The sequence below is a fragment of the Lemur catta genome, chromosome Y, assembly GCF_020740605.2.
Source record: "Lemur catta isolate mLemCat1 chromosome Y, mLemCat1.pri, whole genome shotgun sequence".
Lineage (NCBI taxonomy): Eukaryota > Metazoa > Chordata > Mammalia > Primates > Lemuridae > Lemur > Lemur catta.
This window is the reverse complement of record NC_059156.1, coordinates 2635384-2662208: the sequence shown is the minus strand read 5'-3', so window position 1 is coordinate 2662208 and position 26825 is coordinate 2635384. Positions and strand designations below refer to the sequence as shown.

The following is a 26825-nucleotide window of genomic DNA, read 5'->3' as shown; positions in this document are numbered from 1 at the left end:
AGCCTGGCAGCGGCAGCAGCGAGCAGGGCTCCCCAGTCTCCTCCTGGGATGGGGGGCTGTCCTGTGCCCCGCAGTATCCCTGTGGCAGTATCCCTGCCCCAGCTGTGACAGCAGGAATGTCTCCAGCATTCCCGAGTAGCCTCTGGAAGGGGGGATTCCCCTGGGGTGAGAACCCGAGTTTGGGTAGTTAGATAACTTCCTCGTGTAAAAGCGCGACTCCTCCAATATCTGCAGTGCTTTTGCTAAAGTGACCACAGTTTGGGTTCTGTCTTAACCATGTCATGGCCCCGTGTGGGCCTCTTGGAGCCTCACCTCCAACTCAAAAGGCCACAGTTAGGAGAGGTGGAAAGAAAACAGTTGTGATCCTCTAGGTTAGGGCCATAAACACCTGATATCAGTCTGTAAATAAAGTCTTACTGGCACTCAGCCATATTCGCTCGCTCAGGTATGGTCCACGCTGCTTTCGCCCTACCACGGCAGAGCTAAGCAGCAGCTGCAGCAGGGGCCGCCTGGCCCACAAAGTCTGAGCTCCGCACCACCTGGCCCGGCCCGGAACACGCCTGCTGACCCGTGCTCTCCGTCTTTCCGGCTCTGCTGCAGATTTTCCCACTCCTGCATCAGGGAACAACTGCCTCACCCCTTCTTGGCTTGAAATCTTCCTTCCCGAGAACCTGAATGGTGCAATCCCTAAATGTGAACGCTCCTTATAAACATACCAACCCCCTTAAGACCAAGATACAAGAAAATAGGACCACTGAGGTCTGCTGTAGATGGCTTTGAAAGGAGGGCATGCACTGAAACCCTACAAATCTAAGGGAAATATTTACAAGCCTTCACTTCCTGATGCACAGTACCCAAGACAGACAGGAAGAGCTTGCACTTTACAGACCACTCCCACCGCTATTGCCGAACTCAGCAGCAGAGTGGCCCAAGGTGTGTAATCCCAAGTGACCATCTGCACGCATACATTGGACCATGAGTTCCCAAAGGCTACAAAAACACTCAAAGTCACTAACAAGGCCAAACACAAACACTTCACGCACAATAGGAATTTGATCAGTGCATGCCCAATTTAATTAAATCAAAACTTATATTCCCTAAGTGCTCAATTAATACCCAGTGAAAACACGAGTGAGAAACAGATCCCCTCTCTCATCTTCCCTCTGACATTTAAGACTACAGTTCAATGGCATTGCAAAAAATATTGACTAATCAGGCAGACACTTAGAAAAGTCTGACAGTTCCTCAAAACGTTAAATGTAGTTACCATGTGACCCAGCAATTCCACTCCGAAGAATACGCCACAGAGAAATGAAACATACGTCCACATAAAAACCTGTATGTGATTGTTTATAACATCGGTATTCATAACAGCCAAAAGGTAAATACAAATGTCCACCAACTGACAAATGGACAGACAAATGTGTCTACCTACGGTATATTCACACGATGGAATATTCTTCCGCCATAAAAAGGCACGATAGGCTACAACACAGGTGAACTTTGAAAATCTTCTACTGAGTGAAAGAGGCCAGTCACAACGTTCAACTTAATATTGTAAACTTTTGTTTTTATTAGTAAGCTACAATTTCCAAATATTTAAGTCAATACTGAAATACATGTATTTAACTTGTTAAAACAACTTATGTATGTCTGGTATTAAACAAAAGTACCTCAAACAACAAGGTTCTTATATTAGTTAAATTTAAGTCTATTATTTTAGTTGCAGTTGGTTCTCTTCAAACAGTAAAGAAAAATCTTCCCTAAATTTCCATCTTTAATATTTTCAAATTACCAAAGTTCTACAGGGTTTTGTTTTGGTTTTTACTAAAAAAAAATTTAAGAAAGAACCAGAAAATCCAATAACAAGTAAATAAAATAAAACTCTAATATCCCATGTACCAAGAGATAACAGGTAACTTTTACAGAACTTTTGGACAGTAGGGTATCCGTTTCAGTTTTAGACGTGGGCTTCAACCCTTGACATCTGTGCCCAAACAATGGTTTGCTATTCTGGAAACCTTAGTGTCTCACCGGATTTATACATAGTAATCTACATGATTTTCTAATAAGTTTCAAGGTTAACTAGCAAATCAATTTGCAGAAACTAATAAAGCATAGAATTAAGACACAGGAGTCAAATAAAATCTCTACTCATGTGCCCAATTATAATTAACTTTTCTGCATAATTATAATTCATAACATTGACAAGAGAGGTTGATTTTCAAAGGTGTCGTCCTTGCCCGGTAAGACCCAACCCAGAAGTTTGTTGTAGCTCATTCAGGATCCAAAATTCTTAGAAGGTAGTGAAAGGCTAATTCCTCATTTAGAATTAACAATACAGCTCATAATGATTTAATGATGCTCTACCTACTGCCTTCAATTTCAGCAAGGAGGAAGACCTGCAACTTCCTCCTGAAAAAAAAAAATCATTTAAAGCAGGAGGTTCAGTTTTGGCAAAATGCAGTTCTGCTTCTCAACTGGATTTCAGGTAAAAAGACAAGGCTCCAACGGCACATGCGGCTGCTCACCTTTACGGTGACTTCATGTGTAGACCTTGGGACCAGTGGGCTTCCCAGCATCCAATCATAGAAACGGCGACCAGTCTGCGGCAACCAGCCTAGGGAGAAACGGGAAGATTTGAAAAAATAAAAGACTTAGGTTCACCTCTCGCCCCTCCCATTCCTTTAGGTTTCTCTTTCCTCCTAACTCAAACTTAACATATTTTATTGGCTCATCCTTTCTGTCTTAGTCCTCAGCAGAGACTGTAAGATACTGTTCACAAAGTAAAAAAAAGGAGAAATTAAAATGATCAGATAGGCATTATTTTGCTTGTAGAAATTCTGACAGAGTCTCAGAAGAGACAAAAATCAGTATTAGCTCAGACATTGCTACTGTTATTGTTTAATGATAAAATAACGTTCCCTTGAAATATCTTTGTTTTCGGGACAGTGCCTCGTGCAACTGATAAGTTAACATGTAAACACCATCAGGAGAAGGCAACACTCTTTAGTGAAACTTCACACACTGCTTGGGCTGAGTTTCCAACAACCCCGGCCAGCACACTTGTGTGCATATGCCCACCCTCATGTACTATGCTCATAAAGACAAAGAAACAAGTTAGAATATTTTTCTCTTTGGCTCTGCCAAAATAAAGAAAAACAAAAGCACCAACTAATACATCTCAACTTTTCAATTACTGTTCTCAGACATTTCAATTCCACAGGGGTTCCATTTGCTCAAACCTAGCTGGGTTTGTATCTCATAAAATAATGCTTTGTAACAAAAATTGTCTTTATTTTTCAGGCACTATAAACACTAATCAGCCAACCAGCACTTAATGATATTTACCTTCTTCCTTATAAAAAATTTCTTTGGTTGTGAATGAATCCAGCCTCCTAGAGGGTTTAAATTATCCGCTTTCATCTACAAACTTGAGAACTAAGGAAATCAAATGTCTGCCACTTTCTCTATCTTCTTATTCAGTAGTTTTAAGTGATAATAAAAATGTGCCAGGTTTAATATAATTCAAATCCACAAGCAAGCAGTGAGTGAAAGTTTCTTTATGAGTGAATTTATTCAGAACCTCCTGAGTGTTTTAAGGAAATTTAAGTAAATTGTTCCCACTGAGTCATGTTTATAGTTATGCTACTTAAAAGAAAGAGATTAAGTGAATTCTACAGGTACGTAAGTCTCATTACAGTACTTTAAAACAAATAAGGATATGGAAGATAAAAGTAACCAAGGCAATTTTTTAAAAATTCACCACTGAAGAAAGAGAATTAAACAAAATTCATCTATAACTCTTTGAATAGAAATTAAAAGGCACCAGGATGAAGTAGGCACAAAGGGAATGTTGATTTTGCTTATAAAATAAAAGTACATTTGATTATGAGAAAACTTCTGCAGTGGAGATGAAACAGGACAGTACCCCCTAGAGTAAGCCGAAGCAAATTACTATTTTTGAGGACTGGGTTGTAAATTACCAGGGGGAAAAAAGCCTTATGATGAAATTGCTAAATACCAAGAAGTATCAAAATATGAGCAGATGTCACCACAATAAGCCCCAAACTGCCTGTAAATCAAAACATTAAAATCCATAATAATTCAGTAAGTAATTAATATACAAACAGCTCTTACTACAAGCTGTTCAGAAAAAAGCTTTAGAGTCAAATTCCTATTCTTTGGTCCAAAACAGATGGTAACTCACAAATTAGAGTCTTGCAAGATTATCTTTTATATATGTTGTTAAACTCAGTAACTATAATTAACTTATCATCTGTGTGTGATCAACACAAAGAAATGGAAATTATGACTTGAGTTAATAACATTCTTCTGGTTACGCAACATGTCAAAACTAGTTTATTGCTAGAAACAATAAATTAAAACAAGAAATCAGACCTTCCAATACCTTGTCATGACTGACTTTCCATTAATACACACACAAATAAACCCATTATTAGTAAACAGTGCTGGCAAGAGAGTTTATATATTGCAAAATGTGTGAAATACAAATGATTTTAACAAATGCAATACATTATTTTTAAAAGTAAATGCCAAAATTGGATAAATATAAAAGGCGTCCTACTTTTCTGTTAGTCCTCAGCTCCTGGCATGGCACAGCATGGCACAGTGTACAGGTATGCTGACAGTCCTCCCATGCAGGAGGTGTAGTCCCTGAAAGTGTTCTGTAAGCTCACACAACGGGGGAGCATGTACGTGCTCGCCATAGAAAGTGGGTTAGAATAGCATTAGTGGTGCTACCTGTATTTCTTGAAAGAATTAAACTTGAACACTGTAATCAAATAAAATATAAAATAATTTAGACACTGCTAATTCACCAGCCTTCTTTCCCCAACCGACTTATCTATCTTTCAGTCACACAAGCACACCTTGCAGAGAGACTCCAGAGTTCCACTACTGAGTTCTTGCCAATGGTATGTAAGGAGACATAAAACTTCTGGGTTTTGCCTTAACACCGGTCCTGTGAGTTGCTGAGAGCCAGTTCTGACCCTTAGGAATGGCAGACTAGCAGGACTGCAGGAAGCTGCGTCCCCCAATGCCCTTGGAGATTTATTACACGCCCTTCTCGGGCTACTGCCCACCTTTGGGCTGCTGTATGAGAGAGAACGCATTTTCTCCTTCGAACCACTGCAGTTTACTGTCTGGCCTATTCCCTAAGTAGAATACAGAGTCCCTGGGGGATGCACTCTGTTTTCCTTGTATCCTGTGCTTCCTTCTGTCATACCACCCATAACAGGCATCACAACCTTCCTCAAGTTGGTTTCTGCAGTCTAGGCTTGACACATACTGCACACCTAATAAACGCACCTTAATGAATGAATGTGAGAATGAATGAATGACGTACCAGATATATAATCAATCAGGGCATTACAGTAGCTGATTATACACTTTTTAATATAGCAGATTTCAGAATCCCTCTGCCACATTCATTTCTTTATGGTGTCTGCTTTAATTTTATTGCAAAATAGGGGGAAAATGCAGCATTTTCACACGGACATTGGAATTCAGAAAGAGTTCTTTGGAGGTATTTTTACTGACATCGTTGAAGATGACCTTGGGGGAAGCACAAAAATATCAAGGGATCGCTTTAAAGAAATGGACACAGCAAGGCCTGCTATTGTTTTCCTGTTGTTTTTTTTAATTCTACATTTCCAAGTACAAGCACCAGTTACCATCATATCGGTATCTGTGCTTGTAAGCGGGCAGTCCTTGTACTTCCGTGAGCTGGCAGCGTTGACTGTGGTGGGAAACAGACCTCAGCATACGTGAGCCAGTCACCTACCGTTAATCGTCTGCCTTTTCATTCCTTCACACAATGATTGATTCATGAAGCTGAAAAGTTACAAAGGCCTAGCCAAGTATTGTCCAAACTCAACAGCACATCAGCTAAATTCCATCCTAAACGCAAATCAGCTGGTTTTGTTCCCTTTCAATTACAAATCCTATACATTGCTTTCCAACTGTGCTTTGGGAACACCTGCAGATCCGTAAAACCACGGTTAAGGAATTTCTCACTTGAATACAGCAAATGATGGTGCAAAGCAATGAGGGACTCTTCTCACTCCCATTGTTCTCCCCTCCCCAGGCTGGCAAACACCCATCTGCTTTCTGTCTCTCGGATTTGCCTATTGAGGACATTTCACATAAATGGAATCATACAATAGGTGGCCTTCTGTGCCTGGTTCTTTTCACCGAGCATATTTTCAGGGTTCACTCGTGCTATAGCCCGTTATCAGTGCTTCGCCCCCTCTTTTATGGCTGAATACTCTTCCATTGTGTGGCCAGACCACATTCTGTTTGTCCATTTGGCACTGACGGGCGGAGTCTGGTTCGAGTCCCTGTCTTCCGTTCCTTGGGGGATGTGCCTGACAGAGGGACTGCCCCACGCAGCTCTGCTTTTACCCTCCTTCACCTGAGTCTCCTCCTCCCCAGGAATCAACGATGCACAGAACAGGCAAAGGGAGGCCGAGCTGGAGCGCACCGGAACCGGGTAGGGGAGCAGACGGTCTAGCTCCAGCAGGGACAGACCCACAAGAAGGAACGCAGGAACTTGTCAGCACGAGAGCTACAGCGGGCAACGACCGCAAGCCAGAGCCCTGCCTGGTGACAAGCCCGCGCTGTGTGCAGGGCTGCGCACACTCACTTCCTGGCTGCTGCTGCAGACTGAGCACTCCTCTATGCACGAGTTTTCTGCTTGGAGTAAACAAAGCCGCATGCAATGCTGATTACATATGTAATCCCAAGTACAGGCATGGGATTATCGTGATGTTTCCATATTTTAATACGGTGCTTCTCAAGCAGAAGTGACTGTTCCTCCCTACTCCCCAGGCAATGTCTGGAGATATTTTTGAATGTCCCAACTGGAGGTGTAGGTGCTACTGGCTTCTCTTGATAACATGGCATTCAATTTGTATGAAAAATCCCTTCGGTTGCCTGTGGAAAGGCCAACATGGAGCTGACCCGAGGCCTCCCGCCAACAGCACCAAAACCAGCTATGTGAGGGAGCACTGCGGACGCGGATCCTCCAGCCCCCGTCACACCTTCAGATGACTGCAGCCCCGGCTGGTGTCTTGCCTGCAACTTCAAGACAGACCCCAAGCCAGGATCAGCCAGCTAAGTCACATCAGCATTCCTGACTTTGAGAATCTAGCACCCTGTGGACGGCAGGTGGGAGACACACCTGGGAAAGGGGCCTTCCAGCAGGTGCCTCATAAAACAGGAACGATGATTTGCAGGGTTGCTGCCAGGAAAACCTAGAAAGAACCAAATGAACTTGGAAGCCAATCAACTGGAGGCTAAGAATAAGTAGAGGAGTGTTTGCCAAAGTACTTTCTTCAGAGTGACGTTTCTCAGGTTATTTAGTAGAGGGGGATAGGGTGCGTCACCTGGAAACAGCTCCACGATCCAAAAGGCTCTGTGACACTTGGTTAAAGTTAAAAAGTAATAATAGCCAACACATATATTGCACCTATTGTATGCCTTGGCTCTCTTGTAAGTGCTTTGAACTTTTTTAGTTCTTCTAGTAAATGACTTAAAATACTTAAAGTGCTTAGAACACTAAGTCCTTATATAACATGTATTACGCCCAACGGAAGTGACGGTCACCATTTCTACAGCACCCTACAAGCTAGGGCTGTTATTATCCCACTTTCATAGACGAGGAAATGGAAGCGCTGAGATGCAGGTGGCTGCCCAAGTCCCTGGCTAGGAAGTCTGCACTTGTACAACCGGCAGGTGCTGCCACCTTTTTATTTACTGGAGGATTTGCTTCAAGCTCTGACGCGCTATTGTGTACTGTGCGGTGCAAGGACAGAGATAAAGAATTCAGGATTTCCGATGAGTCCCACCTGCCACAATGTCACCATGTGTGTTCACTGACGTACCCCAGGCAACTACAGCAACAGTGTGGGACCAGCCGCTCACGTGTGTGCACAATAAATAGACGACTGGACCCTCAGGATTTCCTCCCTGCTCTGGGCAGTCGGTGGCACGTGTTCTGTGCACCGTCGCCTCCATCCAGCCTTACCGCTCAGGGACTGCTCCGCATCCACACGGATAAGGCTGCTCCATGCTTCATGCGCTACGGTTTGCCCAACTGCCCCAGATCTCTCTGTGAAAGACTTTTCAACATGTTGATATTTTAAAGACCATTTTTTGATTGACTTGGCATATACCAGCCACTAAACATTCCAATAAGTTAAGATTTTACTGTTGGAAGACTATATATGTTCTCCAAGAGAAACATAAAATCAATGTGCATTTTGCCTTAAGACTTTGGAAGCTTGAAGTCTAAGGATGACAGTACTTGACTAAAATGAATGTGAGTGCGCCAGGTTGGTAATGACTCATAAAGATGCATGTTACTTTCACTATAATAATAGTGCCAAGAAGAGGGGCAGTCCTGCATGAGCCTCCGTCCACTGGGAATTAAAATCAGCCTACCATCCTCATTTCTCCTCTCACTCACCAAACTGTGACAATAGGTACGGTGAGGTGAAAAGTCATAACATGCTAATTATTTCATTTCTTAAAAAAAATTCACTTTTGGAACACTCTTTAGATAATTTTTGCCACTATAGCAAACATAGGCCCTTCTGTTCATATATATTCCTGAGTGGCAACACAAGAGACGCCTTCCTTTGAAAGTTATATTTATGACACAGAAAAAATGTTTTGTATTATTTTCTCAGCAACTAATGACTCTAATGTTGTACACAAATTCCAAAGACAGCAGAGTCGCTCCCAACTATAATCCCAGCTACTTGGGAGGTTGCAGTGGGAGGGCTGTTTGAGGCCAGCATTTCGAGGCCAGCCTGGGCAACATAGCCAGATCCCCCGTCTCTAAAAACCATAAAAATAAAAATTAGCTGGGTGCAAATAAGCATATATGTCATAAGGAAACCAGAAACCTATAAACTATAATGAAGGAACATCTTAAAAGATTTTTCTTTTAAAAACAGTCTGCCTGATTAAATAATAAAAATTGCCCTTCTGTGTCTATAGAAAAACATAGGAGTTTGAATATTTTGGAATTGACATTTCAGTAACGTCAGCTGTAGAATGTAATCTTGGGGTTGCCATTGGTTTTCCTTTAGTATGTCACTGGGTCATCACTGTACAAAATGTGTGAGTCCACAAAGCTGACAGTTACCCAGGCAATTATTTCTCATACCTCTTCCACAAACTAGTAATGCTTGGGTACCACTGTACATAATGCCAGGCAAACGCCCATGAGCTTGCTGGGTGACCCGATTCTATAAGGGCCAAGGGAGCCATGTGGAGCTACACTGATTTCATCATCGTTTCCCACACCGGGTGTAGTGTTCATTCATAAAACATTAGTTCTATAGAAGATAACACGTATTACTTAAAACAAGGATTTCAAGATTAAATAAAGTTGGGAAATTCACTTAAGGAAGGTAAAAATGATTCAAAATCTAAACAAACCCCAAGCAGGAAAAACACCACAGGAAATCCCGACAAGATACAATTTCTTGAAAATCAGTGATAAGAGAAATTTCAAAAGCAGCCAGCGAAAACACACAAATCCTATCTAGAGGAAAAAAGAAAATAAACACCACAAACTTCTTATCAAAAACTATGCAAGCCAGAAGACAATGGCAAGAAATCTTTAAAGAGCTGAAGGATGTATCAATCTAAAATTGCACACTCGTAGACCTGCCCTACAGGTCACATTAAAGGAAGTCCTTTAAGCAGAAGAATGACCTAAGATGAAAATGTGAATTCCTACAAAAAAAATGATGAGTGGCAGAAATAGTAACTGTAGGAGTGAATATAAAAATATTTTCTTTTCCTCTGAAAAAATCTTTTACAGACAATCGACTGCCTAATGCAAAATTAATAACTATGTATTGTGGTGTTTATAACATGTATGAAAGTAAAAAGTCTCGCAAATGCAGCACAGAAAACGGGAAATGCTAGGAGAACGGAAGCCACTGTGGTAAGACTCTTACACGGGACGTGGTAAAATGCCTTTCAAATGCAGACGGCAGTAAGTTAAAGATGAATTCCCTAAACACTAGGGCAACCCCCTAAAAAATAAAGCACTCAGTTGCAGCTAATAAGCTAATCACAGTTATTAAAAGCCTCAATTTATGCAAAAGTATGCAGAAACAGAAAAAATGTTCAAATATTAATAACACACAACTACCCAGTGGTAAATGGGATAGCTACTCTGATTAAAAGGCTGAGACTTAAATTTAAAAAGATTTAAGAAGCCAGACTCACCTCTATGCTATTACAACAAACCCATGTTGAATATATGTCCATTCTGTTATTGAACATATATATACACACTGATATATCTCATATATGTTATATATATTGGTTATAAATCTTTTACGTGCATTGTCTTTGAATATACGCACAGTTGACGTCCTCCATACTTGTAAGTTCTGTATCTGCAGATCAAAAATATTTTTAAAAATAAATGAATAAAAAATAACAGTACAATAAAAAACAACACAAAAATTAAAAACAATACAGTATAGCAATTATTTATACAGCATTTACATTGTATTTGGTATTAAGTAACCAAGGGATAATTTAAAGGGCACAGGAGGACATGCGCAGGTTATATGCAAGTACTCCCCCATTCGTGAGCATCCCTGGGTTTTGGTGTCCTTGGGGGTCTTGGAACCAATGCCCCATGGATACCGAGGGATGACTGTATTCTATTCAACTCATCATTCTCATCCTTTGCGACCTATTCCATTTCTTACCTCCTTGGGGGGTCTGGGGAAGACATTTTAGCAGTGAAGAAAACATGAAAGAGGAAAGGAGACATGGAGGGCTTCCTGGCCTTCGGACTCAATATGCCTTTGTAAGGGATTCGAGGGTGAGCATAACTGGCCTTCCGGAAGGAGACTGCAGAGAGCCCAGACCATGAGGCCCCTTCAGAGTCTCAGCATTATTGACTTGAGGGTTCTGTTCAGTTGTTCACTAAAAAACACCTTTACGGGATTCACCAATACACCGAACCTTACATCAAATTCTGCAGAAGACAATATCGGGAAGTCATGGCTCTTGCACCTGAAGATATGCTAGAGGCGAGGGCAATGCTTAGATATATGCAGTAGACAGAGACAGAAGGGTGACTGGCCTCCCAGAAGGCTCCCCTCCTTGGCCCCATCCTGCTCCCCACTCCCACACAGCCAGTGATCCTGAGGCAAGCCTCAGCTCATTTCCTATGTAAACTTTAGTTTTGGCAGTCTATTTGTTGGCTGGGCACAGTGGTTCATGCCTGTAATCCCAGCACTTTGGGAGGCCAGGGTGGGAGGATCCCTTGGGGCCAGGTCTTGAGGCCAGGAATTCAAGACCAGCCTGAGCAATATAACAAGACCCCATCTCTACAAAAAAACAGAAGAATTAGCAGGGCATGGTGGTGTGCACCTGTAGTCCCAGCTACTCGGGAGGCTGAGGCAGGAGGATTGCTTGAGCCCAAGAATTTGAGGCTGCAGTGAGCTATAATGATGCCACTGCATTTTAGCCAAGGCAGGAGAGTGATACCCTGTCTCAAAATAAAAAGAGGCTGTTTCTTGAGGACTCTCTTAAAACACAGACCTCGACAGCATGCTTGGTCCAATATCCCCCACACAACTGCCACATTCTATCAAATACTTCCATTATGAATGCCACTAGTGTGTTGTTTTTTTAATCAAAGAAAATGATGGTGTTTTACATCTTTCACGAGCAAGTACTTGAGCCAGGGATTTTAATAAATACACAGTGGTATCATATTACATGCATCTGACATGCAGAGAAACACACAAGAACTCACCAAAACACCGAATAAAGACGAAATGTTCCCGGTGCTTGAATCCTAATTTGTCTCATTTGGCTACGCTGTTTACTGTCCTTCTCCCCTTTCTGAAACTGAGCTTAACAGGTGGGAGGAGTATCCAGATATGGCAGCAGAAGGGAGGAAAGCTCTGGAACCACAGAGCAGGGGTAAGCACATGTTTTCTCTAAAGGGGCAAAGAGCAAGTGCCTGGGACTTCGCAGTCACACTACTCAACTCTGCCTGGCAGTCACTGACAATCTAAACAGACGGGGCTGGGTGTGTTCCAGTGAAACTTTATCTACAAAAACAGGCTGTGGGCATGGATGGCCTCCGGGCAGTAGTTTGCTGAGCCCTGCATTGGAGCAACATCGCATTAGATTGATTAAGCTGTGCACTCGTAATGCACTACTGATAGATAACCTACTAATACCATCAGGCTGACTTTGGACAACTAACTTGCAAAGAAGAAGTGTTTTATCCCACAAGTAATGCAGGTATGTGCGTGGTTGCTGACAACAGCCACATTGAACAGGGCCACAGGCACGTAGGGTGGACCTTAGCAAGTTTTGTGGTCCCTGGGGCTCATGGGGCTGCCATCGAGAGTCCCGGGGACAGTTGTGCAAACCTGACTTAAGATGATGTCTTCAGAACATGAGTGCAAAATGCCTCATAAAAACTTCCAACTCTTCCGAATCCTAAATGTGTGCCATTGGACAGACCAACCCCATCGTTCTGGAAATGACACCTTTAATTGTTTTTTAAGATGCTATTAAAACTATAGGAGTAATACAGGTTTGTCAGGGAAATTAAAGTCGTTTTTAGTCAGAGGTAATTTTGCCCCACAGGGGATAATGGGGAATGTCTGGGGACATTTTTGGTGGCCATGATTCGGGGAGGACGCTACTGGCATCTAGTGGGTAGTACCTAGGGATGCTGCTAAACCTCCTGCAGTGCACTGGTGCCCCCCCTCCCCCCCCCCCGGGAACTCTCCAGCCCCAATGCCCACAGTGCCATGGCGGAGAAATCCTGATGTCAAGGGAGGCTTCTCTCTCTCTTATAAAGAGGCAGCCTGGTCCAAGCTTCTTCTGTAATCTTCCCAAAGTTTTCTACTCGTGTGTTCTTAGTTCTAACACAAACGTATCATGCTAACTATAGTTTTTTAACTTCATCATGAGAACAGATCGATTGTTTTCATCACTAAAATTCCTGAACAGCAAAGCTGGTTGTGTCCTCTTCTATTAGTAACTCTTCCCACTGGCAAAGAAAGGTCCATTTTATAAAGTTCCCTTATGTCCGTTATATAAAATTAACTAGCACAGCAGCCCCATCTGTTGTTCCCACTTTGTAGATAAAAAGACTGAGTTCTGAAGAGTTTAAGTGAGTGATGTCTCACAGCTGGTAAGTGGTAGGATCTGAAACCCAAGTTCTGGCTTCACCGAGAACGCTCTTATTATTTCAGACCAAAGCAGTTCACAACTTACACTAACTTCGATTGAAGGTAGGTAGTAACTCACTTTTGCAAAATGAAAGAATAACTAGACATCTGGCAAGTGATACATAATTTATGGGGCAAGTCTTCCAAACACTTTGAATAATCAATTTGCAGATACTGAACACACCCATCACGAATCATTCTAACTGCTTCATTTGGATAATCTGAAACACTTTTAGTTGGTCTGAAATACATTTAGTCATCTGCACTGTACCCACAAACAACTGCATTCAATTAACTTGGGTTTTCTGTGACACTTTTTCCTGACTCAGATAATTTTTTCCTATCAGTTAGTCCGCACTGTCTACAGCATCGTAGCTGCAGCAGGAGTGGCCCCCGCAGGGCTCTGCGTTTCACCCACGCGTGCATCTCTCCCACTCCGTAAAGTTCACACTCGCAGAGTCTTAGATCAACTGAGTATCTTATCTACAGATGAGGCCCAAGTTGGGAAGACCAAGTGGGTCACTCTCCTCACCAAGAAAGCAGCGGAGTGCAAGGTCGGCTGAGTGAAAGAATTTCATTTTTGAGCCATGGAATTCAGTTAACTCTTTGGGAATAAAACTGCAATTCCCAGATACCCTAATTCCTGTTAAAACCCTCACTGTACGGATCGATCCTGCTTTCAAAATGTAAATGCTGCCCTAGTTCCATCACAGCTGCTGGACATTTGCAAAACCACAAGCAACAACTGTTACTCATATAAATGACTGTAAAATCACAGTTAAATCTTTTTAAAAAGTGTGGAATCTTACGTCGGGCCTAATTTCATGGGACAGTATCTACCGAATAGGAATATTTTTCAATTCGTAAAATAAATGTTGCTACCCTTATGAGGATTCTGATTCCTCAGTGCCCTTCCCTACCATCTTATGCTGCTAACCAGCATAGATTCAATGTGTGGGTGACATTTGGTCCCCCACTACAAAGCAGGGCCCAGAAGGACATGCAGTTTGGCTCTGGGACATGATAGCTAAATAGGTTTCCTTCTATGCCTCAATAGCAAGCACACCAGTTTATGCTCATGTGTGACACCATGAAATCACTGCGAAAACAAATACTTCAGATATTTCACTTGAAGCAAGACCAAGAAATCTGTCATTTAATTAAAAACCATTTTTCCACAATGAAGCACTTGGATGTAAATCCTGTGAGGCAGGCAGGTGTTGCTGATCTCTATAGACTAACCACACAGGACACAGAAAGATAACATACCTTACAGAAGTAACAACAGCCTGTGTGGGGCCACGAACTCAAAATTTAAAAAAATTTCCTAGAGCCAAATATCTCTGCCTGCTGTTCTCAGAATTTCCAGACTACTAAAAGCTTCTTTGACTTCAGAATCTGGGCGTGGGATGCTGCAGTCATGTAAAGTACAGGGAATCTCATCTTACCAGGTCAGGAATACGAATGCCAAAGTGTGTCGTCGTACACGGGACACACGCAGCATTCGTGCCATGCTTCACATTACGTGAATTCAGTCTCCCCTGAAGCTCGGACCCCACAGCATCCCCACCCTCTGACACCTCAAAGATGAGGGGACTTCTCAAGGACATCACCAGGCAGGTCAGAACCTAGCAGTGATCCCAGGTCGCCTGATCCTAAACCCCATCAGCTTCCCATTACACCACATGACCTATCTTAAAATGGTACTTTTAGGAGACTCTTAAAAATAAAAGATAAAAACAATAATCAAACACACATACACACCAAAAAAATGCAACTCGCCATTCTCCTAGTTTGCATTTTCCTCAAAGACCAAACTGTTGCCTGTGCTTTGCTTATGTGTCTCAGTCACACTCTGCCCAGTCTAAGTCACCTTTCTCTCCTCTGTACTACAGTGTGGCCTTGTTTTCCAGAAACTACACTTGTGTCTCTCTAACAACACAAGCCAGCACATTCTCTTGAGAAGCAGCATGATCCTAGAGTGAGGCTGTGCATCCTCCAGTAAATAACTTAACCTCTCTGTGCCACTAAACAAACATAATTACATCCGTGGCTCACATGCTATTCCTACCAGACAGAGCAAATCTAGATGGCTTCTATAGTGTCTCCAGGCTCTGAAATTTTGTTGATTGTAGTTGGCAAGATGAAGAGGCGTATGGAGTTTTTTTTAGGGTACACAATCCCTCTTTTAATTCTGTCTGCCAGCAAATTTTAAATTATATGCCTATAATATCTTTTTTCCCGTGATCAATATGAAATAGTTAATAATCACAAATAGTTCTAGTTGAAGACTAGCTTTCTCTAGGAACAAAAGCACAATTTTCTCTGAAGCTATTTTTAATAGAGTGAATTATTGTAAGTTCCGTCAGACACCCAACCAAGGTCCAGGTGAAAGCTTGTGGGCCTTGGATTGCCTAGGTGACCTGCAGGTGGCTCGTGTGGCAGGCCAACCACCCACCTCGCAGCTTGGTGCCCTATACCCCTCGATTTGGGGGCCCCTGGCGTGGCAGGCCGCACAGAGAGCTATGAGCTCACAGGGCTCCCCGCAGAGCACCCAGGCAAGGACCTGGGTGAGGTTCCCGCACGTATAAAACAGGGAGGACCACGCCAACCCCTGTGCCGCCCTCCCTGACAGACTGCCCTGGAAAGCAGTAGGCAACGCTGCCACTGACAGGCTTTTTGGGCAACAGCACAGCTCCAGTCCCACAGCGCTGCTAATTGACACCAGGTGACCCCAACGAAACGGCTGAGCCAGGATTACTCTTAGTTACCGCTGTTACTATTGTTATAATAAATCCCCTTTTAGATATGACATCCTGCCCCTTAAGTTTTCAGCTGTCACTTTACGATCTAATTAAGTCCTGCCCGTTATAAGCGCTGCGGAGACAGCGCTGGAGAACGGGCGCCAGCAGGTGCTGGGCGTGGAGCACCGGGTACCTGCCCGCATCGTACTCACAGCGACAATCGAACGCTCAGCTGTCCTTGTTTTAGCAAGAGGAACCCTATGGCCACGCTGAGCTCTCTTTTGAACTAACTAACAGCCACCCATAAGACAGGACAGCATTAATGAAGCGTAATTCATTTTATGGGATGGAAGTTATGCCGCATCAGGAGAGAGCTTTTTGCTGGTATGTGTATTTTGGTGGAGAGAACATGGGTTTCATCTGTCCAGAGTTGACACTGTCGTCACGCGTGGGCACACACATGCCCTGTGACAGAGTCCAAAGTGCAAGTCGTCAACCTGGAGCCACCTTCCGAAAGGAACTGTGGAGTGAGAGCTGCGGCTTCTCCACTCACAATTTCTGTGCATACTGCACCCTGTAGCACGAAGAGAAGTCACAGCCTGCAGGGGCAAAGTACCGAGAGAAAATGCAATCTCGAGCCCTGAGAGGAGGCCAGAGTTAGGGAGATGCAGCCCTTTCTCTGTGGATTGGCTCCACCTATTGAAGTTGGTAGGAAATGACTCGCTCGAGGCCCTGCTGGATTCAGACCTACTCAATCTCCTTTTGAGCAAAAACATACAAACATCATTGAGAAGCTAAATACGTTATGTTGTAAAACGACAGACACTCCAACCCAAAATTATCACGGCACTTGTTTTTAGCAATCTATTAATAATTTCTGAATCATCTTTTTCCTTTCCTTTCATTCATTTCAAAGTTCCAGAAGCTTTCTTTGGAGGAAAAAAATAGAAACGATGCTTAAAAAAAGACCACAAAAGGAAGAACTGGAACTGATGTTAGGTAAGCTTCCTAACTGTGTGGTCCTAAAACGTGCACAGGAATTTGAATAATGACTTCGGGGAAATACTGAGAACAAACCATTCTCTCCTCGCCCTGAGCGTGCTGCAAGACAGCGCAACGCTTCCCAGGCAGCACGAAGCTTGCCACATAATAGATACTCAATTAATTCATGTGCACAATAAAACAGATGCCACACACATACACACACTGACATATTTCCTTGGGAAACACTGAACTTTGGCTAATGACAAGTACAAACAAATTGGCAAGCTTGCCGATTTATGATGACATTAAAAAATAATCTTTATTGGCTAACGTAAGAATCTGTGCTTTTCCTCCAACTGTCATTCTATAAAAACACCATCTTTTGATGAGCATGCTAGGAGACGGCAGACAGGCAGCCCACCCTCCCAACACACGGCTCTGGCTCACAAGCGTTCCCGACTGCAGCGCAGGGAAGGCCTAAGGACGCGCTAGAGCAGCCACCAACACACGTGCATATGCACCTCCAGTCTCCTTAAACTGATTTGCTAGTTCCTTCTTCTTGCTTTCTGGACTTTGCTTCTGTTTACTATGCAGCTCTAACGTGTAGACTCACAGCTGGGTTCAAGTCAGGAGACGATCGTGCAGGCAAACGTCAGAAACGGCCCATTTAGCTGAAACTCCAACACTGTGATCCTCAAAATAACCGGGATCCCAGTGAAATCCCAAAAGTGTACTGTAGGAAAGGAACCTGAGTTACACCTTTTCAAGGGGTTTATGTTCAATTCACGGAAGAAGAAATGCAAATGGCTGACAAACATGATAAAATATTCCACCTCATTAGAAAGTAAGAAAATGCAAGGGGGCAGGGGAGAAAAAGATGCCACACATTCCCAGCTCAGCTGACCATGATCGTGTGAACTGAGAGGGCTGCACCCCACTCCCCGCCACCCCAGCCCTCCTCATTACTGTACAGCCTTTCAGGATAGCAATTTGGTAATCGGTCTCAAGAGCCCTACAGTTCTATTTCCAGCAACCTATCCTAAAGCAAAAATTGGAAGCAATCTAAATCTCCAACAACATGCATTAAATAAATTACAGAACATGCACTTGATGGAAAGATGCACACAAATATTCTGGATTGATCCTCGTGGATGATCTAATGCTTCCTCCGTAAGGTCAGGCGGAAGGTGCACACCAGAGCTCACTACACAGCACACTGCACACGTGCACATAGAAACATGTGGAAGAAACACAGCGAAACACTGGTGGGACCTTCTAGGGGTGGGCTTACAGTTGTTTCTTTTCTTTTCATGCTTAATTTTATTTTTCAAATTGCTCACGACACATTATCTTCATAATGAGAAAAGAGTTATGAAAACCTTGGCAAGCAAAGAATAATTATGAACATTTCATCTGGTGAGTATTAATAAGATTAAATGACAGCTATTTACCTATTTACTTCTTTTCTAAGAGCGTGTGGGATGGTTTTCCTCACACAGTGTGGTGTGGTGAGGAAGTTCTTTTCTCCCCAAGGTTTATACTGACTGACTCCCTCCCCTGGAGTCACCTTTTCATCTTTTTATGACACTAAAGTCTATAAACATAACATTAAATATTTATGGTTGATATCTGCTGCTTCTAAAAATACTTGGAGGAGGAAACTCTCTTAACAAGGCCTGCACTTAACCTTCTTACTGAATTAACTGAAGCTCTCTCTGCCCTGAGCCTGCCGGGCTGGGATCTGCTTCTGCCCGAGCTGGTTTCCTGGGACTTAATAAACATCCAGACTGTCGGCTGGTTCAAACCTGCAGATGCCAGTTGGACTTGCTATTGCATTTATGAAGAGTAATTAAATAGCACATAAACTGATGAACTAAGAATGCAAAAAAAAAAATTTTTTTTTTTCTAAAAAAACCACATTGAATGCTTTATTATACACTTAACCAAGAAAGTGCCCAACAAAACTGTGCTGTCAAATTGGTTGCAGAGTGGACAGCAGCCAAGAGATTTGGGAAAAGAAAACTCTACACGGACTGTACTCTGAGATGGTTTCACAAATCTCTAAATTCCCACTCTGCTTCACAGAGACCAACACTGCAGGAGGTGCACCATGGAAATGGTTTCTCAGGAAAGTTGACTCAAAATGAGGATTAAAGGACCCACATTCCAAGAAAAACCCCATTCTCCCTATCAAGAGATGAGTGATGTAGTTTAACATAAAAAGGAAACAAACAACCTCTAGGAAGAGAGGCTCTCTCATTCTTACCCCACCCCCAAGCATGTGTACTTTGAGAGAATAGCGTATGGACACAGATAAATGACCTCAAAGTGCAGAAACCCAGCACCCACGACCTTAACCAAGTGACCTAGTCAACAGTAGTAAGTCACGCTGAGCGCCTACCCTTGACATGGTGTAGTGAGACGCCATTCACCTCTCACTGGCGGCTTCCTCCCTGAAACCCACCACCCTAACTGGAAAATCCTACAAAACACCTGTCCAGGCCTCCTCAAAACTGTCAAGGTCATCAAACATAAGGCAAGTCTGAAACACTGTCACAGGCCAGAGGACACACGATGACTCAACAAGGTGACATGATGACTAAAGGCAACCTAGAGTCCTGGATAGGATCACAGGATGGAAAAAAGGGCATTTATGGGAAAATGGGTGAAATCTGAAAAAGTCTGAAAGGTAGCGAGTAATAGAAAGTTACAAAGCAATGCCTATGTGTACCATTTCTTATGATTCCCTGTTTTTCCCAACTCTTTCTGAAGAACCGACCATCCATGGGTGTCAGTCCTGCAGGTAAGATGCCAGACTAGGACGAGAGGCCACGTGGAAGCAGAGGCACCGCAATCCGCGTGGTGCGCTGCCCCGGGGACCACAGCGACACGCTCAGCTTAGCTGCGGGTCGCCTGGGACAAGCCAGCCCAGCCTGGGCCAGCAGCCGTTACGGGGGCACAGCCACCAAATAACTGTATTTCACAGTCAGGACTTTTCCTCACAGCAAGTCTTCACCACATCAGAAATCCTTAGTCTTGGCAACCCTGGAGAAAACACAAACACAATTCTATCATGTTGCCAAGCTTTACAAACACGTTGGTTACCACCATGCAAAATGCCATCCTCTTTACTATTCTATGACTATTTTACACTTTCAGCTGTTTCCTCCCTTGGGAAATTTTGGTCGCCCATCGCAGGGAAGGTGAGAAGTCTTCACAGAGAAGTTAAAACAAGAACGGGGGTGCCGTGCAAGCCTCGGGTCTCAAGGACAAGACCATGAGCTGTCAAGCTAGAAACCCCCTGCTGCCACCGGGCTTCACGCCAAAGCCCCGGCAGCACCGTGCAAGGGGAGAGCGGCCAGCTCCAGCACGTGGATGAGCCACCTGGAGGCTTCGGACTGCGTGCGCTGCGGTGGGGCCTGCCTTCTGCAGCTGCCACAGGCACCCAGGTGAGGCCCACCACAGCCTGGGAGTCACACCACCACCTCCGGCTCTCCACTTGAGGAAACCAACCCCTTCTCTGGACTCCAGCTGTCTTTCTAGAAAATACGAGAGCTGCAAGAGAATCTGGACGATTCCCTCTTAACTCTAGAAACTTAGGATCCTACAAAATGTTCATTACGTCACCCTGAGCGTCTAGAATTTGCAAGATGGAATTTGCGCTCACCAAAGTCATTTGTTCAAATCTGATGGGCCTCAAATTACTGTTAAAAAATCGTTGGCTCTTCCATCTTCATGGCCCAATGCAGGGCACACAGAGATGTTCAACAAACATCTGCCGCATGAATGAAGGAACGAAGAATTTTAGTGCCGTGAGGGCCAAGAGTAAGAAAACTGCTACGGCCTTTGAAAACATGAGTATGGGATAAAATGTTGTAAATTCTGTGAATATACATTTGGAGAAAAAATTGTCATTAACTTTTTTTTTTTAGTTAATTTTGCACAGAAGGTGCAAAATTCGATTGTTTCATTATTTTGAGAAGGGAAAGGCCAACGTCCTCCAGATGTGTTGGGGCAGAGGAAGGGCGTGGAGAGGTGGTGGTGGTTTCAAATCACGTGGAAGGCTAACACGAGTTTGTGGAGCCGGTAGGAGCTGTGGAGACTCATCTGTGATGGCCTCAATAATGGCTTTCACTCGATTGCAAGGAAAACTATTTTTCTGTTCGAGAATAAGAGCAAAGAATACATATGTAATACCCTAAGTCAAGCGAGAGTCTTTATACATAGGCTTTAACGGCTCCAAAGGTTAGGTCACACACAGGCTAAACACACAAGTCATTTTTCCAGCACTTTCCAAGAGATGATCATGGACTCCGGAGTTTTCTAACCATGATGCCCATTTATGGATAAAGGGGATGTGACAGGCAGCGTCTTACCCGGCACCCATGAGCCCGGCCTCCTGGTATCACACCCTGGTCTAGTCTTGTCCCATATTCACCAGGCTTGGTCCATCTGACCAACAGAATATGGAGCAAACGATGGTGCCTGCACGAGAGACCCTGGGGCAGCACCTCCGGCCAAGCTGCGCCTGGATGCTGACTCCCAGGATCATCAGTGTTTGCAGTTTTCCCCTGCTGAGTTCTGGGGTCATTTGTTACACAGCAATTGACAGATGACTAATACAGGGGCTACAACAGGAGTGCACTGGTGGACATGAGAAAATGCGGTGCAGAAATTAACCCAGTCCATCTGCTCCCCCTGCAAGCCAATAATTACTATTTAATCTGACTTGTTTGCCTTCAAGCGAGCGTGTAAACAAAACCAAACAGACAGAACACCCGGCAAACAGAATGGATCTATCTTGCCACCATAAATTATTTCACTTTTAATAAACTCTGAGTCTACTGGGTTAATCACTTACCTCCCGGATTCATGCAGTCTTAGAAACCAGACTGACATATTTTTTATAAATCCCCAGTGAATAACTTGCTCCACTCAGCTAAGCACTTCCATGTCCAAATGGTATAAATGGTGTTTTTAAAAATTAGATTAGAAGAAAAGTCCCTGCTTAAGTTCTTGGTTTACTATGAGGTACATCCTAAACTTGTAGGATTTACTTTAGCAAATTCTTCACATAAACACACAAAAAGCTGCCCTATCATATTGCATTAGCACAAAAGAGTAGATTTACTTGAAAGAAAGGGACTCTTTGTGGCTTGTAATTACTTATATTATCTCATGGAACAGAATTTAGACTCTTTTTCCCTCCAAAGTAAAATTCCAGTCTCTGTTTGGTTAGCTTGTTTATGAGTCTGCCATTATCCCCAAAATAAACGGAACCAGTGAACGCGTACATGTTCATTACCTGGGACGCTAATTAGGAAGCTGGATCGTGTCCGGGGGCTCTAATTAGGATGCGAAATTGTATTCTCTACCGTCACAACTGCTACTGGAAGCTGATCCTGCAGGGCCCCAAGCCTGTCTCCAAGGGCTGAACTTGGTGACAGGACACCCAGGTCACCTCCTGTTTACCGTGTGAAGCCACCGCCGCCAAGGCAGGAAATGCCAGGGTCAAGACTTCACCTACCGCACCGAGACTTCCAAAGACAGAACGTTTCTGTGCTGACCTTGGGTTGGCTTAATGCTTCCCTGAGAAGAGCCAAAGAGTCTTGAAAGATGTCTACCTTTGCACCCAGGACTTGCCCAGAGGACAATTTCTTTCCAAAAAAACTGCACAGGACTCCACGGAAGGGACTTTAGATCCCAGGCACCAAAAACCCAAAGACAAAAGTGCTTCTCTTCCTGCCCCCTGCAGCTAGGGCAGAGGTGGGCTGTGCTTAGCAGTGCCAGGCTCCGACAGCCACCTCTCTCCGTGGCTGCAGACCTCACAGGGTTAACGCTGCACGGCTGAATCAGAGAAGACTGCAGGGGACAGAGGCAAGGGGCACTGAGCTGACATCCTGACCAGAACATTCCTCCTGTTCAGCCGCTTGGAAAAGCCCCTCCCGCACCGAGTGGCAAGAGAAGGTTCTCAGACCAAAACCCAGCTCATGCCCCAAATGTGACATCTACATATCAGAAAAGTCTCCCTGCACCTCTGATGTGACAAACACAAGGAATTGCCTCCCGAGGGAGAGACATTTTATGATAACCCAGATCGAGTCATGCTTCACTTACTCAAAAAAGCAGCCCACTGGACCCTCCTCCTCAAAAAAAAGTGAAATTGAAAACTCACTGAGTTAATGCCGACTTCTGTGCCCGGCTTTTGACCTCATTGCTTAAAGAGGCTTCTGTTCATCAAAACGACAGTTACACGGACCTTTTATGGAACACTGCCCTCGGAGCTGGGCTGTACTCACACATTAATTTTACTAAGGACAAAAACTGTGAACTCTTCGTATGTCGTCGGCTGGCCTGCGAACGTGTCTAAGGACCAGTGGGCACAGGTTGCACGTGGCCATGTAGCCACTGTGGTATTCCCCCCGGGGGGCCCGGGGGAAGGGAAGACGGAATGAGGCGAGGCACCACCACTGCTGTGGGGTGAAGCAAGCCCCCAGGAATGACATGCAGAAGTCCTAATCTACGGCACCTCGGAATGTGACCTTATTTGGAAAAAGGGTTATCACCAACGTAGTTAGCTGAACGAAGATGCGGTCAGATTAGCATAGGATGAGCCCCCTAATCTGACTGGTGTCCCTATAAGAAGACAGCCAGGGGAAGACAGAGACATCCATGAAGGTCATGTGATGACCCAGGCAGAGACAGGAGTGATGCGTCAACAAGCCAAGAACACCAAGGAGTGCCAGCGACCGTCAGAAACCAGAAGAGGCGAGGAAGGACCCTCCCCTATGGGCTTCGGAGGGAGCGTGGCCCCGCTTGAGTTTTGACCTCTGGCCTCCAGAACTAGGAGACAGCACATGTTTTAAGCCACCCAGTTAGTGGTACAAAGCGAGCACTGACACAGTAAGCCTCAACCCCTCTTCCAAGGAATCCGCAGGTAAAAAGGCCCCTCCACCAGGCTCTGGTCCCCGGTTTGGGGCCCAGCAGTTCCCCTCCCTCCCCTCCCGGGGGCTGTCCTCGCTCTGCTGTGGTCAGGCGTGCCTCCACCGTCCCGCCGTGTGCTGGGGAGGGTGGAGAAGGACAATGTCCATGATCCAAAATTACGGATTCGATATTTTAGGGATTTAGAACATGTCCACAAAAGTACACAAATAAATATGCACTTTTTTTATGCGACTGGTATCTATACACACCTCCGTACATGCATTTACAGGTCTTCTAAAACAGCGCAATTTGTATTGTGTTTGACATCACTGGATGATTATTCTAAAAACAAAGGTGGTGAACGGGTTTCAGATCAATAGAAGAGATCCTGGAACCGCAGCCTCGCTTGGCCCCCAGGGACCACGGCACCAAACCACACAACGGATGAGAAGCCATTACCATAATGAGCTCTTTCTCCACTCCCAGTAATGAGTCCTCTGGAAGAATTAATTAAAAATCCTGAAATGGCTTCTCTTAAAGGAGAAGGACACCCTTACAGAGAGGATGAATAAGCAGTTCACATCTAGGAGCGCGCAACTCACTTGCTCTGATGCCCACTTTTTGCGATGTCTGACAAGCAAATGAATCTGCATTTACTCCAAGATTTCGACATGCACTTGGACTTCTCCACGACTCCAAGGTAGGTGAAGACAAACATTTCATATTCAATCAAGAACTGAATTTGACTTTAGAACTTCTGGATTCCATTGTGCCATGGCCAAGGTAACCAGGATCAATTATCACAACATGTAAGATACTTAAAATCATTGAGACTTTCCTCACGTTTCCCAAAGGAAATAGCATGTGTCTTACAAGAATTGAAATTCAATGAGTGCGTATATGGGGAAAAGATTGAGAACTTTTAGTCAACTCTATCCAATACTCATCATTCATTTAGTGCAAAAGAAACCACCTCTTCACTTTACCTAATTAAGCAACTGCCATTTAAAAAATATAGATAGATAGATAGATATTCAACTTCAAAGCCACTCAAGGCAGGACCAGCCACTGTTATTGATTTGATTTCACATTTCCTAATTCATAACCTCCCACGACAAAGCTTTCTGAGCCTTGTATCTGAGAATTAAGAATGGCTTCTAAGGGATATAAAGTGTGGCTGAAAATTATGAAGGAAGGAAGGGAGGGAGGGAGCGAGCTTGGAAGACCCAGCCAGGATTTGTCCTTAACAATCATTCATTTTATGCTTCATAACCTTGAAGCCACTAACTGAGCTTCAGCAGTAATATGAGCCATTCTAGACAGTTCTATACATGAGAACTGTACACAGCATGAATACCGCCATGCTCGTAACCACTTCTCTCAAAGACAGCACTTGCATGAAATAATAAGGGGAAGAAGAAAAACTAAACATGCTGCAATTATGCCTTTGACGTCTGGCAGACACAGTCAATATTTCCATCTAAAGCAAACACTCAGTTAATAGGCCAGGGTGGCAATTCCAAGAGCCTCACTCGCTGGGATTCCTTCCTGCCCTCCTGGGACCTGGCTCCTTCTCACCTGAGTAGCCAGAGGGGCGGAAGAGAGCCCAGAGCAGAGCAAGAGTGGAAAGGGGGTTCCAGAAATAATGGAATGGGGGGTGCTGAAGAAAGACACCACTCTGCCTCATGTCCTTGAACTATAATCATTCCCAAGTCTGCCTCAGCAACTCACTTCCACAAGTACATAAGCAAAGACCCATTTTGTCCTTAAAGCAGCTGCCGAGAGCTCCTGAACCGCTGTCCCTGTATCTTGGCAATTTATGGGATCAAAAACAAAAAACAAACAAACAAAAAACCCAGGATGCCTAGGGAGCACATTCTTGCCACAAGACACCAACCCTCACCCCCCAACCCTTCCCGAAGACCTCCCTAGAGATCACATGGAGCCACCATAATCCATCCCTGCACGGCCCAGATGTTCACACCGGCCCACTGTGAGGACACAGAATAGCTGGGGAAGGACAATGGTGGTGGTGTGGCGTCCACCCTCCCGGCCCTGGACTCTCCCCTGCAGTTCTGCCACAGTCGGCACACTGGTTTGCTCACCCCAGAGGCTCAGAGCCCGCCACAGCCCAAGGTAACCCCTAAAACACTGACTTATTGCATCATTCTCTGTACAGCAGAAATTGCAGCGGTCCCCAGAGCACCTGTAACCCAGTCTGCAAGCCCTGACTCATTTGTTCTCTCTGTTCCAGGAAGATCCTCTGACTTCTCCAGTGGATAAAATTCCACTTCTCCTCAAAGCCCCAGCTGACATCTTGGCACTATCCTTAAGCTGCCTTCATCCTCTGGAACAGAAAGAGACGCTTCTCTTTGCTCCCACGACGCCGCGTTCACACATGTATCAAAGTGACCGTGTTGCAGTGAGGGCTTGGGCTGTGTTCAGGCCTGTCCTACCCAATCAGGCTATTAAAAACGTTCACTTACCACTAGACTAATCCTGTGCCCAGCACCGTGCGTGATACACAAGACGTACTCAGCCAGCACTGGCTACATCAGCGTAAACTCAGATATTACACTGAAATGACACGGCTTTCCATGGATGTGGACACAGAGCAGGCAAGCACGGACCTCTTCGATTTTGTCTGTCCACAAATATTTCCATTGAATAAACTGGGGTCAATGTGGCTCAGCTAAGTTGAGAGGTGAGCATTTTTCTGTTAGAAAGGAATGTCATTATGCTCTCTGGTACTTTTTCCAAGTCATGTCCTCGTGCCATCGTCTGAATGTTTACGTCTCCCCGCCACCAATTCTTATGCTGAAACCTAACCCCCAAGGTGATGGCAGAAGGTGGGGCCTTGGGAGGCCATGAGGGTGGAGCCTCATGAATGGGATTAGTGTCCTTATACAAG

General features: G+C 44.3%; 1 protein-coding gene across 3 annotated transcripts in view; it reads right to left on the bottom strand.

Moving 5' to 3' along the window:
• The window catches only part of LOC123629094 (F-box-like/WD repeat-containing protein TBL1X), a 191942-nt gene that overhangs the window by 69358 nt on the left and 95759 nt on the right, over nt 1–26825 (bottom strand). For 2 of the 3 annotated variants that reach the window (XM_045539054.1, XM_045539053.1), the window contains one exon: nt 2532–2620. The exons of the other annotated variant lie outside the window; for it this stretch is intronic. The gene's annotated coding sequence lies outside the window, so the exon portion shown is untranslated. The remainder of the gene's footprint in view (nt 1–2531; nt 2621–26825) is intronic. 3 annotated transcript variants of the gene reach the window in all.